We start from the raw sequence: 11502 nt of genomic DNA, 5'->3' as shown, positions 1-11502 counted from the left end.
CTCGGGTGTGCCAGAGCGTCGGTGCGAGACACCAAAGAGCGGAACGGACGAGAGTGTGTGCAGGAAAGACCTGGCCAAAGCTGAGAGTGTGCTGAGCGATCCCGGGGGTGGGTGCGCGCCCCGCCGCCCTAGGAGAGCGGGCGGAGTGGGTGTGGGTGTGTGCGCGCGCGTTTGCGAGACTCGCGGCCCGGGCTGCGCGTGAAGCACAGGGTCCATAGGCGTCCTGAGGGCACGCTGGAGAAAGGGCGAACGCGAGGGGGCCACGCGTGCCAGTGCGGGCGAGCGTGCCAGCGGGGGGTAGGGCGCCTGCTTGCGCGGGGCTAGTGGGAGTGGGGGCTCACAGGCCTGCGCGGGCGAGCGTGCCCCCGCGAGCGTGCCGCGTGTGCCAGGCGCGGGAACGTGCCAAGGCGGGGGCGCGCGGGGGCCGAGGCGGGGAGGGGGGTCGTGGCGCGCTGCCGCGGAGGCGCGGGGAGACAAGGCGAGAGGGGGAGGGGAGCAAGGGCGCGCGCGGCCGAGCGGGCGCCCGCGGTCACATGGGCGAGGGAAGGAGGGAGGGAGCGCGCGAGGGAGGGAGGAGGATGGGGGGGTTAAAGCCGCGGAGAGCCGAGGAGCCGGTGCAGAGCGGGCGGCGGCGGCGGCAGTGGAGGCGGCGGCTCCAGCCGGCGCGGCGCGGGGCTCGGCAGTGGGATCCGGCCGCGGTGCTCGCTCCGCGCTCCTGCCTCGCTCTCCGCCTGCAGCGGCCGAAGGGCGCGGCGCGGAGCCCTGGTGGCTCGAGGGCGCGGTGAGTGTTCCGTGGCCGTCTGCGCGAGGCTAGACCCTCGAACGTTCAGGCGGACAGACCCGCGGACCCGCGGCCCTCGTGCGCGCGGGTAGAGAGAGTGAGGGGACACGCGTGGACCCCGCGATCGGGGGAGGTAGGAAAGTTCATGAGAAACTTTGCCCGCAAACTCGGGGGCGGGGGCGCACGAGCAGCAGCCCCCACGTCCGGGAGTGCCAGGGGTTGGGCGTGGTGGTGCTGGTGAAGCTGGGCAACCGGTTGGAGGGAGGTGGCCGGGGCGGTTGGTCCTAGTGTCCCTGTTCTTCCCACCCTTGAGCAGCATGCACGGGGTCTGGGAAAATTCTAGAGCTGGGGGATTTCAGTGGCCCCCCACGCACCCAAAGCTTGCTTCTTTTTCGGAGAGAAAAAAAAAAAAATCTGCACTTGAAAGTGCCCGGGAGTGTAAAAGGATGGCTGCGCTTCTTCCAGTGCCCAGGTCTCCGTGTGAATCCGCGTGTGTTGTGTGTGTGTGTGTGTCGGTATGATCCTGCTGTGGTTTTCTCATGAGTCCGCCTAGATGTATCTCCACGCAGTGAGTCCCCTTCAGTGTGTCTCTTTGTAAGTCCTCTGGTTTGTGTGATTCCATGCCTGTGGCATACCCCCAAGCGTCTCTTCTGTGAGTCTGCCCATGTGTGCCTTCTCCGGTGCGGCTGGGTGTCCCCAGGTTGTTCAGAGTAGTGTATCTCCCGGTGCGTGGGGGGCTGGGCCGCGAGGAGGTCACCAGACGGACAGCTCTCCTCGACTCCTCTTCTCTGCCGAGCTTCTCCAGCGTCTAGCTCGCTGGCTCCCCGGGCCCCCTCCCCCTCCAGTAGCTTCAGGCGGGCAGGACTATTTCACGCCTTGTTGAAAATTCAGGATTTTCTTTTTTTCTGTCTAGTCTCTCTGTTTGAGAATTCATTCCCCCTCACCCCCGCATGTATGTATGTATGTATGTGTGTGTGCAAGCGTGTCTGGCACCTTATCTTGTCGGCAACACTGGGTGTGGGTCTGTATTCTGTGTCTTTAACACAAGTTGTTGTGCCTGTGATATATTTGTGTCTGTGTCACAGGATGTATTTGTGTGCCATATTCACCAAGGTGGTAAGAGTTGGGAATACTGAGTGTGTTTGTGCATCAGTTGTGGGTTCTGGAGTGAAACATAGGGTGTATTTTTGTGCATCTAACCAGGGTGTCTGTCATTACGTGGAGATGCAGGGCTAGCTTGGATCTGGGAGGTGACCGAACGGTGAGTCTCATGTTTTGCCCCTATCTCCACTCTAACAGCCCACACAAATCCTTTCTGTCGGTTCCTGCAGCTCTAGGAAGGATTAAGATGGAGCTAAAGGTTCAGCCCCTGTCAGAACTGATACTCCAGTTGGGACTGAGTCTACCCAAAGAGTAAGAGTTTAAAGTTCACACTCAAGACTTCCTGGGGTTCTGGAATTCACACTCTGATTCACACTGGAACACTTAAACTCCTTCCAGAGACTTGGGGGATTACACTCATGGATTTGCATTCAGAATCACACCAGGACAGCAGGGTTCACGTTCAGATTTACATTTCCTTCCTGGGGTTTGCTCTCCTATTGGGTCTGCTCTCATGTGGGGCTCATACTTGCATATATATCTCTACCCTTTAGCTTGTACGTTTACGTGGAGACTTAGAGCTAGCCCACGGAAGCTCGCTGGGGCTCAAGGACTAGTACTTTGACTCCTCCTAAAACCATGGAGCTTCTTCAGATTGACGCTTTTATCCTGAGGTTCTGGCTCACAGAGATTAGAGGCATGGGACCCAGCCAGGCGGGTGGCACACGCCTTTAATCCCAGCAGAGGCAGATGCGTCTCTGTGAGTTCAAGGCCAGCCTGGTCTACAGAGCAAGTTCCAGGACAGTGAGGGCTGTCAGGGGGTGCAGCGGGGTGGGGGGACAGCCCATATGTGAACTCGAGGACTCTTTTGGGACTCTGCGGTTCGAGTCAGGCCCACATGCTCTGTGGCATTTACGCTCTGACTTTCATCTCTGCTCACATTCAGATTCAGCAATGCTCATATGAGGACCTTTGGTTCACACTCAGATTCACATGGGGAATCGAAGCGTTGAACTTGAGGGGGGTAGCCTTGGACTCTTTCCCTCCGGCTCAGGCGATCCTGACTCACACTCAGACCCACAGAAGGATCTGAGAGCTCCTACTCAGACTCATAATAGAACTCATGTGCCCACACTACGGATTCTCTTTCTGTCCTGTAGATCGAGTAGACTGTAGCGCAGGGATGGAACACTTGGATCTACAGAGACACCGTGGGGTTAACATTCATCCTTAAAAAGGGAAGCTTGGACTCACACCCAGACCGACCGCCTCGAGGGCCAAGAGCTCACACTGTTTAACACGGAACTGTCTGGGGCTCCCAGGACTCCGTTGAACTCTCTGTGCTCACTTTCTGACCCCCTGGGGCCTACAGTCCAGCACACCTCAGGACCTTAGTTCTTGGGTCTCCAGCACTGCCAGAGAACCAGCCAAAGGAATAAACAAAAGAAACCCACACTCGGGCTGCAGAGTTCTCACTCAGACTGACGTTAGAGCCGGGTGCTTACACAAAACTCATACTTCTGTCCTGTGGCTCGTACTCAGACCCTCACTAAGATTGCGATGTTCACAGTTCCGGTTTGGAACATAGACTTAGTCACGTGTGTGCTCGTGTCTTTCTTCGGGTTGTGGTGCTGCATCAGGGCAACCAAGGCAGCGGAAACAGAGCCATCCTGAAGACTGGATGAAGATGGGGCATACTTTTGGTTACGGTGGTGAGAAACGCTGACTGGTCAAGCCTCCCTAGCAGCCTTCCACAGCCAGCTAAGCCCTCGGCAGGATGTCTGAGTGGTTTGTTGGTACGAGGGTCAGTGAACCGTCAGATTCCTTCATGTGCCATGTACATGCTCCTCAAATAGTTGTGGGCACCACTTCCCTGGAGGAAAGGAGCGGGGTGAGGTGGGGGCAAATGAGGCTCTTGTCCTCCCCAGACATCCCTCCCTCAACCCACTCATCCTGCGGGGGGGGGGGATGGGGTGCACCAGGAAAGTTCCCAGGTGCTGCATTTGTGATGCTGAGAGAGGAGAGCCGCCTGTCCTCTTTCTACCGCTGCTCACTGGGAGAAGGGCAGGGGCCATGTTGTCCGCCTCCTGGCTCCAGTGTTTACCCAGGAACTCTCCCCCCTCTCCCTGTCCCCCTCCCCCGCCACCCGTGCATGCTCCCTGAAAGAACAGTAGCCCTAGGGAGTCTGGGTTGCAGCCAGCCCTGGGACTTTACCTGCCTTAGAGAAATGATCCCAGAGTTCACAAGCCCACTGTGGAGGTGAGTGGGCGGGGCCACCCGAGGCATACTGCCCCCACCCCTAGGAGCTTATACAGTAGAGCCGTGGTCCCTGGAGGAGACACATCAGGCTGAGGTGGTCAGGCTTTAACTGTTCCACAGCCTTGAAGGATGTACCCCTTTGGACACGTGCTCTCCAGCTCCCCTATGGGGGGGAGGGGGCTCGGAGGCGAGGCGTCCTGCACTCTGCCCCCCCATGGCGAGTTGAAGTGTAAATGAATCGGAAACATATGGAGTGGATTTTCTTTGAAATGCAGATTGGTTGTGGGGGGGGACCATGTGTGCCTGGTTGGGGGGGGTCCCAGAAAGCAAGAAGGCTGAAGTGAACTGACCCCTCCTCCAGAACCATTACCGGGTGGGGGAACTCCCGTGGCCCTGGGTGACCACACCCACGTAGGCTCTGGTTTCCTATGGGAAGGGACTATGGGTGAAGGGCAAGGGGTCATTGTCCCCCTTTATCTTTGCAACAGGCAAGGGGAGCCCCTTAAGTATGGGCTGGGGGTCCCCAGAGGCAGGAACTCTGGCTGCCAAAGGGTGAAAGGAGGGGCTGGGGCTATGGCAGAAGCAACTGAAGTTAGACCGTGGTGGTGACTTACCAGGACCTGTGTGGCGGAGAATGGGCTGGAGAGCCCCTGAACCTGTAGGACAGATCTCCCAGAGCAGTGTCCAGCCAAACCCCGATGTATTCTTGCCGTGCGTAGCTCAGCGAGGTGGTAGAGTTGCCTGTGAACTTAATGGGCTCTGGGTCTGGCTGCTTCTGCACTGTACCTGCTGTGATACAGATGGGTATATAGTAGGAGAACAGCATCTTTTCTCTTACGTCTAACCAGGTGCTTCTTGTGAGCAGCACTGTATTTGCAGGAAGTCGGTTCTCAATACATGTTGAGGTCTGATTATGGGGAGAAGAGTTTGGGGTTCGAGGCCCAGCAGCTCCTCTATACAGCCCTCTTTGGTCCACAGGGTCTATGAGTGACTTGCAAGTTAGAAATAGGAAAAGCTTCCCTTTGCTTAAGAATGAGGGTAGAAATTAGACACTTGTTTCGTTAGGTCTGATTGAGAGCAACAGGACAGTAACCTGGTCCTGAGGCGCTGATTGAGGTCATTCTGCCCCTCCCCACCTAGGCGATTTTTCTGATGATGGAATAGTGTCGAATGTATCCCCTCACTCCCTGTAGGTCCAGAGAATGGAGCCCAGATCCGAGTCACCAAAACTTGGCTCTGAAGCCTCGTAGCTGCTTCAGGCGGGGTGGACTGTCCATATTGATTATTAATGTCTGAGAACACAGCATTTGGACCTTAGAAGTACTCAGTCCTCCTGGATCCTGGGAGTTACGGGGGGCAGTGTGAGCATGGCTGCACCTTAGATGAAGAGAGAAAAGGAGAGACTCACACCCACGTTACAGTGAGAGTCTCCTAGGGAAAGCTAGGTGGATGTGAGCGTGGGGAAGCTGAGCGTGCTCGGGTGGGAAATGCAGGAGAGACGGAGCCTTTGATTTGTACAGAGCAAAAGTTTATAAAATCAGTTGTGTGAATTAGTCAGACTGTGGCAGCGTTCAGGGCACTTGGTGGTCATAAACACCGCAAGGCTCCCTCCTCAGCAGGCCGAGAGCACCCAGAACTAAACATTAAGTTGTCAGTAGGCACCTTTTCAAGTTCTGAGCAAGTGTGTGGTAAGTAAACAGACTCCCTAAGTACCTTCTTCTGAGGCGCTGGGCATCCACGGCCCTCTTCGCGCAGAGTTCCAGCAAGGGTTTTAAGACCCCCTTTTGTAGACTTCTACCTCACTTCTGACCTCAGGCCTTTGTGTGGCCCTCTCCTCAGAAGGAGGGAGTACTCTGCATGGTGGTCCCAAAAAAAGGCAAGAGGGGTCCAGTATCAGAAGGCAGATGCCACGTGACCTTGGCCCGTGACCTTTCCAGGCCCCTCCGTGAAATTGCAGGATGGGGGGGCTGGGCCCTGGCCCAGGCCTGGAGAGAAGGCGGTTTTGGCACCCATCCAGGCCCCTGACGTCAATGTCTCTCCAAATAATGGAATCAATATTGGGGTGGGGGGGCAAGCGTGAACCAGGCCCCAGCGATTAGAAACAGATCAGCGCAGACCCGCAGCTGATTCTGATAGACATGCTTTGGAGCTTTAGGGTGGGAGGCCTGTAAGGAGGTACACTGGGTGGGTGGGGGGGGGCATAGGGAGGCACTGAGGGGTGGGGAGCCAGAACCACCCAGCATCCAAAGCTGGAGGGTATACAAGTGGTCGGAGCGCCGGAGTGGGGTTTGGAGGTCCCTTGTCCTGGTGCCCCTTTCCTTTGAGACCAAGTGTGGGTGGTGCCGCCTGACTCTAAACCTATGCCTATGGTAGGCGTGAGAATTCACCTGCCTGCATCTCAGCCTGGGCCCCTTGGCCACATTAGGTGTGGGGGAGGTACGCGTGAGACTGAGTGGGATGACGTCTGCCTTGGCACCTGAGGGCATTGGGCCAAGTTAGAGAGATGGGTGGCCCCCTGCAGAGCGGGAATCTGGCCTGTCAGCTCACATTCTCAGTCTCCTCCTCGAAAGCTGCAGGTGAGGCTGGAGAGGGTCAGGGGTTAGCGGTGGGGAGGGAGGGGGCTGGCCTGGCGGCAGCTGACAAAAAACAGGAAGAAGGGCTGGGGGAGTAGCTGTAATTACAGGGCATTTATTATTAATCAGATGAAATTGCTGGAAGCAGCTGGTGTAATGTGCGTTGCGATACTGCATGCTTCTCCCAACACGCACACACGCACATACATGCCACACACAGGCAGCTTGAGCCTAGCTGGCTTTTTTTTTTTTTCTAGTGAAGGTCAGATGGCTCTATATTTGTCTGTGTCTGTATATCAGTGCGTATCAGTCTTTGTTTTCGTGTTAGCCTGTCCCCTCTGTGCTATTGTCTCTGTCAAGCTACCTGTCGTTCTTCTGCTCGATGTCTGCCTGTATTCCATCTCCCTCTCTTTGGGCCTTGGTGTGTTGGTATCTGTCACCACCAGCCAGCCTGTCTCTCTAACACGCTGTTTTAGTTACTGGCCTTTTCTGGTTAGTGATGTTTCTGGTTTCTGGGCAGGATTCCATGACAGAGTCCTTTTCCTCATGAGCGTGCATTTAGGCCCCTAATCATACCTTTGGCAGATTTATTCTGGGACCTGTTGAGGGAGCAGTCAGACCCTGGATATCTCCTGGGAACTTGTAGAAGGCGAGGGGTCTATTGAGTGGCTAGATTTCATGGAAGCTTTTCGACAACCCTGAACTCCCAGGGCCCTTGCCAGTGGCCAGTTGTGTGATTCGGGACAAGCTGCTTTTGCAGTCTCAGGGTTCTCACGATAGAATAGAAATAAGGTTGTCGCCGAATGCTGTTTTGATGATTCAGCACAAAAATGTAAGTTAAGGGGTTTGTGAGATGACTCAGCCTGGAAGAGGCTCCTTCCTGCTCCTGCAGAGGATCCGGGTTCAGGTCCCAGCACCCACATGGCTTGTGACTTCCGTTAAGGGAGTCTGATGCCTCTACTGATTTCTGCAGCCTCCTGCATGCATGTGATACACATACATATACACACCTAGCATGCACACACATGACACAAGTTAAGGGCTGGAGACAGGACTCAGTGGTTATTAAAAGCATTGCTGCTCTCACAAAAGACCCAGGACCCGCATGCGGCTCATGTGGCCCTGGAACTCCAGTCCCAAGGGAATCTTCCGAGCTCCAGGAGTGTGCACACTCACATGGTGTGCACAAATGCAGGCAGAATACTCAGACACATGAAACAATAAAGCAGACAGTTCTACAAAAAGTAAAGGAAGATGCAGGCCAGTGGTGGTGCACGCCGTTAATCCCAGCTCTCGGGAGGCAGAGGCGGTCGGGTCTCTGTGAGTTCGAGGCCAGCCTAGTCTACAGAGTGAGTTCCAGGACAGCTAAGGCTACATAGAGAAACCTTGTCTCAAGAAAAAAAAACACACCAAAAATTTATAAAAAGGAAGAATATCTGTAAGCTAAGCTGGGTGTAGTGGCACACACTTTTGGGGGGCAGAGGCAGGAAGCTCTCTTGAGAATTTTAGACTAGCCTGGTCCATATAGTAAGAGACTGTCTGAAAAACAAGAAGTCAGAAGTCAGTTAAGGACTTAATATAAAGTCTTCCGTGCCAAGGCCCTGAGCAGTTCCTAGTTGGCGGGCCACGGGTGTAACTCGGTGAGCGTGCGTCCTTGCACAGGTTCCCCGGCACTGCAGGCATGAAGAACTAATCCTAGCTGTGTGTAGCTCTGGAAAGGCACTGTGTAAATGGGTGGGAGCCACAGAGGCAAGCTGGTAGAAATAAGGCTTCAGAAGGGGGTACTGACTCCACCCTAGGCTCCAGGAGTGATCAGCTCCACAGTCTTGTCTGAGTTATTTAACATCTTTGAACGCCAGGTTACTTTTTAGCTGTCAAGTGGCAAGACTATTAGCACCTAGCTCTTGAGAGATCACCAAGAGGGGATGGTGCAGATGAGCATAGCCTTTCCTGGCACTTGGTAGATGCTCAGCAAATTGTAGTGGGGATGGGGAGGGTATCAGAATGATGCCACAGTGCTTGGTGTGTGTGTGTGTGTAAACGTGCGTGTGTATTTGCACAGGCGCGTGTGGCGGGGAGGTCCTTCCATCTGAGCCCTGCGTCTGTGGGAATTTGTGGTATGTATCTGTGAGTGGTGTCAGGCCTGTCTTGTGCCCTTTGTTTCTCCCTGTGGTTTAGAACTGAAGTCAGCAAGGAAACGGTAGAGGAACGCTATACTGTTTTCTTCTCTTCCAGGCATATCTGCTTCTTGCAGATATATGATAATAACAGCTAGCTTGCGGGGACGGGCAGTGCTGGGGAACCCACGCTAGGTACACACTCTCACAGAGCTGTAGCCCCAGCTCATCCACTGGCAATGGCTCAGGCTCTTGTTTCAGCAGACATCCCAAGTCCTACAGTTACGTTTTTGTGCTGAATCACTAAAACAGTGCTCCAAGGAAACCCTGCTTCCCTTTCCCAGATAAGAACCTCGAGATGGCCAGTCTCCCCTTCAGTGGGCCTGTGAGGATGGAAGGAGCTCCCTGAGACCTGACCTGTGTCCTTTGCCCTTCTAGAGACCCGCCACACCATCTTGATCTCTTGGTGTTGGAAGTCCCGGGAAGAGTGGTCTGGAGAGGATACTATTGATGTGCCTGCAGTACAACTGGTGTTAAAGAGGTAGGTGCTGAGAGCCCAGGTGGGGCTGGAGGCCCTTCACGCCCCTGGTTTAGACCCCGAGAAGGAAAGGGACATGTCCCCTTCCACACAGGAAAGGGCACCACCAGGTCAGAATATACTTCTGCAAAAGGCCGGATTTAGGACCGCTTGTTGCTCTCTTCGTGTCTTCCACATCCTTCTCCCCCCTCAACCATCTCCCTGGCCCTCGGGGAGCAGCTGAGCTAGGAGGAGGTGGACCAGCAGGTGGGAAGGCCCCAAATCTTCTGAACCTGACTCCCCTTGCCTCTCATTCAAGCCAGGCAAGGCCCCTGGATTGGCAGCCCCGGGGTGGGGGCATCTGAGGAATTGAGGCACTGAAGCGGAACGGAAGGGCCTATTGTCCAAAACCCGCCAAAGGCCTACAAAGGCCAGAAGCCCACAAAGGCCGGCTAGGCTTTTCATCTCAGTTCCCAAACAGACTGGCCATTTTCCCGGCTTGGGGTGCTGGGGGGGTGGGTAGGTTGCCGGGGGGGGGTTGCTTTCCGGGGAGGGGGGGAGCGGACACCAACCCTTCAAAACCAGGAGTTCATGTTAAGGATGTTCTTAAGTGGGGTATCCCAATGTGGCGGGACATTTGATCACACTGCAGTTCAGCATGGCACATGGCCTTACAGGGAACTTAGGTGGTTCAGGGCCCAGAAGAGGAAGGAAGATGGCTGTAGTGTTAGGATCCAAGGAAGTGGGTGAGGCCTGTGTTAGCAGCTCATATCGGGAGGGGCTAGGAAATGGACTTGCAGAATAATAGGTGATGTTTTGGGTGTACCCGGGAATCTGATGTCCTGTGAGGACAACAGACTGCTGGGCCATCAGAGGACATAATTCATACCCCTCCCGATTGGGAGCCCTGTAGGAAGCTAGGAGGGAGCCTTGAGGAGGAGATGGTGCTCAGGAGAAAAAATGAGCTCCCTGCAGCAAGAGGGACTGAGGCCAGACAGCAGGAAGGACTTCCTGCCAGTGAACAGTAGCTCAGATGCCCTGACCCTGTCCCTGGGGATCTCGGAGGATCGCAGAGAGCAGGGGAGCTGGAGACACCCCAGGGGCTCAGGCTGCAGCAGCTTCTGTGGGGCTGAGGAGGCTGAGGAGGGAGGGCTTGGCAGTTCCGTCCTCCCTCCCCCAGCAGCACCTCCAGCCCCGCTTTAAAAACAGTTTTCTAATTTAACAAAGTGGATGAAAAACTGTTTTTGGAAATAAAAGATATGTGCTGTCTCCCAGGCTAGCACTCAGCCCTTGCTTGCAGAGAGCCTCTCCCTGGGTCTCCGCTGCTGCTGGTGTCTGCTTTCCTCTCTGTCTTTTTGTGTTTGTTTCTGCTCGGCAGCCCCCACCTTTGCTATGGCCTCCCACCATCACCTCTCTCCATCTCGGCCTCCCCAGGAGTTTCACCCTTAGTCTTCTCCCCTCTCGGTCCTCTGCATCTTCTCCTCTCTCTCTCTCTCTCTCTCTCTCTCTCTCTCTCTCTCTCTCTCTCCCCTGTCTCTCTCTTCCGGGCGTCTCTCCCCCTATTTGTCTCTGTCTCCCTGCCCGTCTCAATCTCTGTCTCACTCCACCCCCCCTTCTTCTCCCCCAACCCGAGCTCTAAATGGGTCTATTTAAAACGCCCGACGCTGCCAAGTCAGAAAAACGTCTCCTGATAAAGCGCATTAGGCGGAGGGAGGGAGGAGGAGGGAAGGAGGGAGCGGCAGGCGGACAGATTGATCCAAGCCCGTAACCCCATTAATCAGACAGCGTGGATCCCCCTCCCTCCCCCGACTTCAGCCCCTTCTAAGCTAAAAGCCCCTTAAATATTTATCACCCCTCCCCCACGGGGGCGAGGGGAGGGGCATGTGGCCCTTGGTGAGCATCCCCGGCTGCCTGGTCCGTCCCCGTGCCAGTGTGTGCAAATGTGTTCATGTGCTCCCGTGTACATGCGTGGGTGTGCGAGCCTGACCGGCCCAAGGCCTAGTTGCTGTCTTGGCCCGCTACTATGTGAGTAGCTGAGTCCTTTGGGTAGCTTTCTGGTACCCCAGGAGCTTGGCCCTCCTGAATGAGGCTTGGGCAAGTAGAGCAAGAAGTGTGTGTGTGTGTGTGTGTGTGTGTGTGTGTGTGTGTGTGTGT

At 55.5% G+C, this 11502-nt stretch overlaps 1 protein-coding gene across 4 annotated transcripts in view; it reads left to right on the top strand.

Annotated features, from left to right (window-relative positions):
* The first annotated feature begins 208 nt into the window (after positions 1-208).
* Positions 209-11502, top strand: part of Cntfr (ciliary neurotrophic factor receptor) — a 38226-nt gene continuing 26932 nt past the window's right edge. The window contains exons 1-2 of one of the 4 annotated variants that reach the window (XM_026786692.1): positions 209-297; positions 9270-9372. The gene's annotated coding sequence lies outside the window, so the exon portion shown is untranslated. Of the gene's footprint in view, positions 298-619; positions 915-9269; positions 9373-11502 lie in introns of those variants that run through there. The other 3 variants (XM_013351953.2, XM_005362028.2, XM_005362027.3) reach the window with 3 other exon arrangements.

Source organism: Microtus ochrogaster, linkage group LG5 (assembly GCF_000317375.1).
Source record: "Microtus ochrogaster isolate Prairie Vole_2 linkage group LG5, MicOch1.0, whole genome shotgun sequence".
In the NCBI taxonomy this organism is placed as follows: Eukaryota; Metazoa; Chordata; class Mammalia; order Rodentia; family Cricetidae; genus Microtus; species Microtus ochrogaster.
Note: the sequence above shows the minus strand (reverse complement) of the source record. Positions and strands in the feature narration are given on the sequence as shown.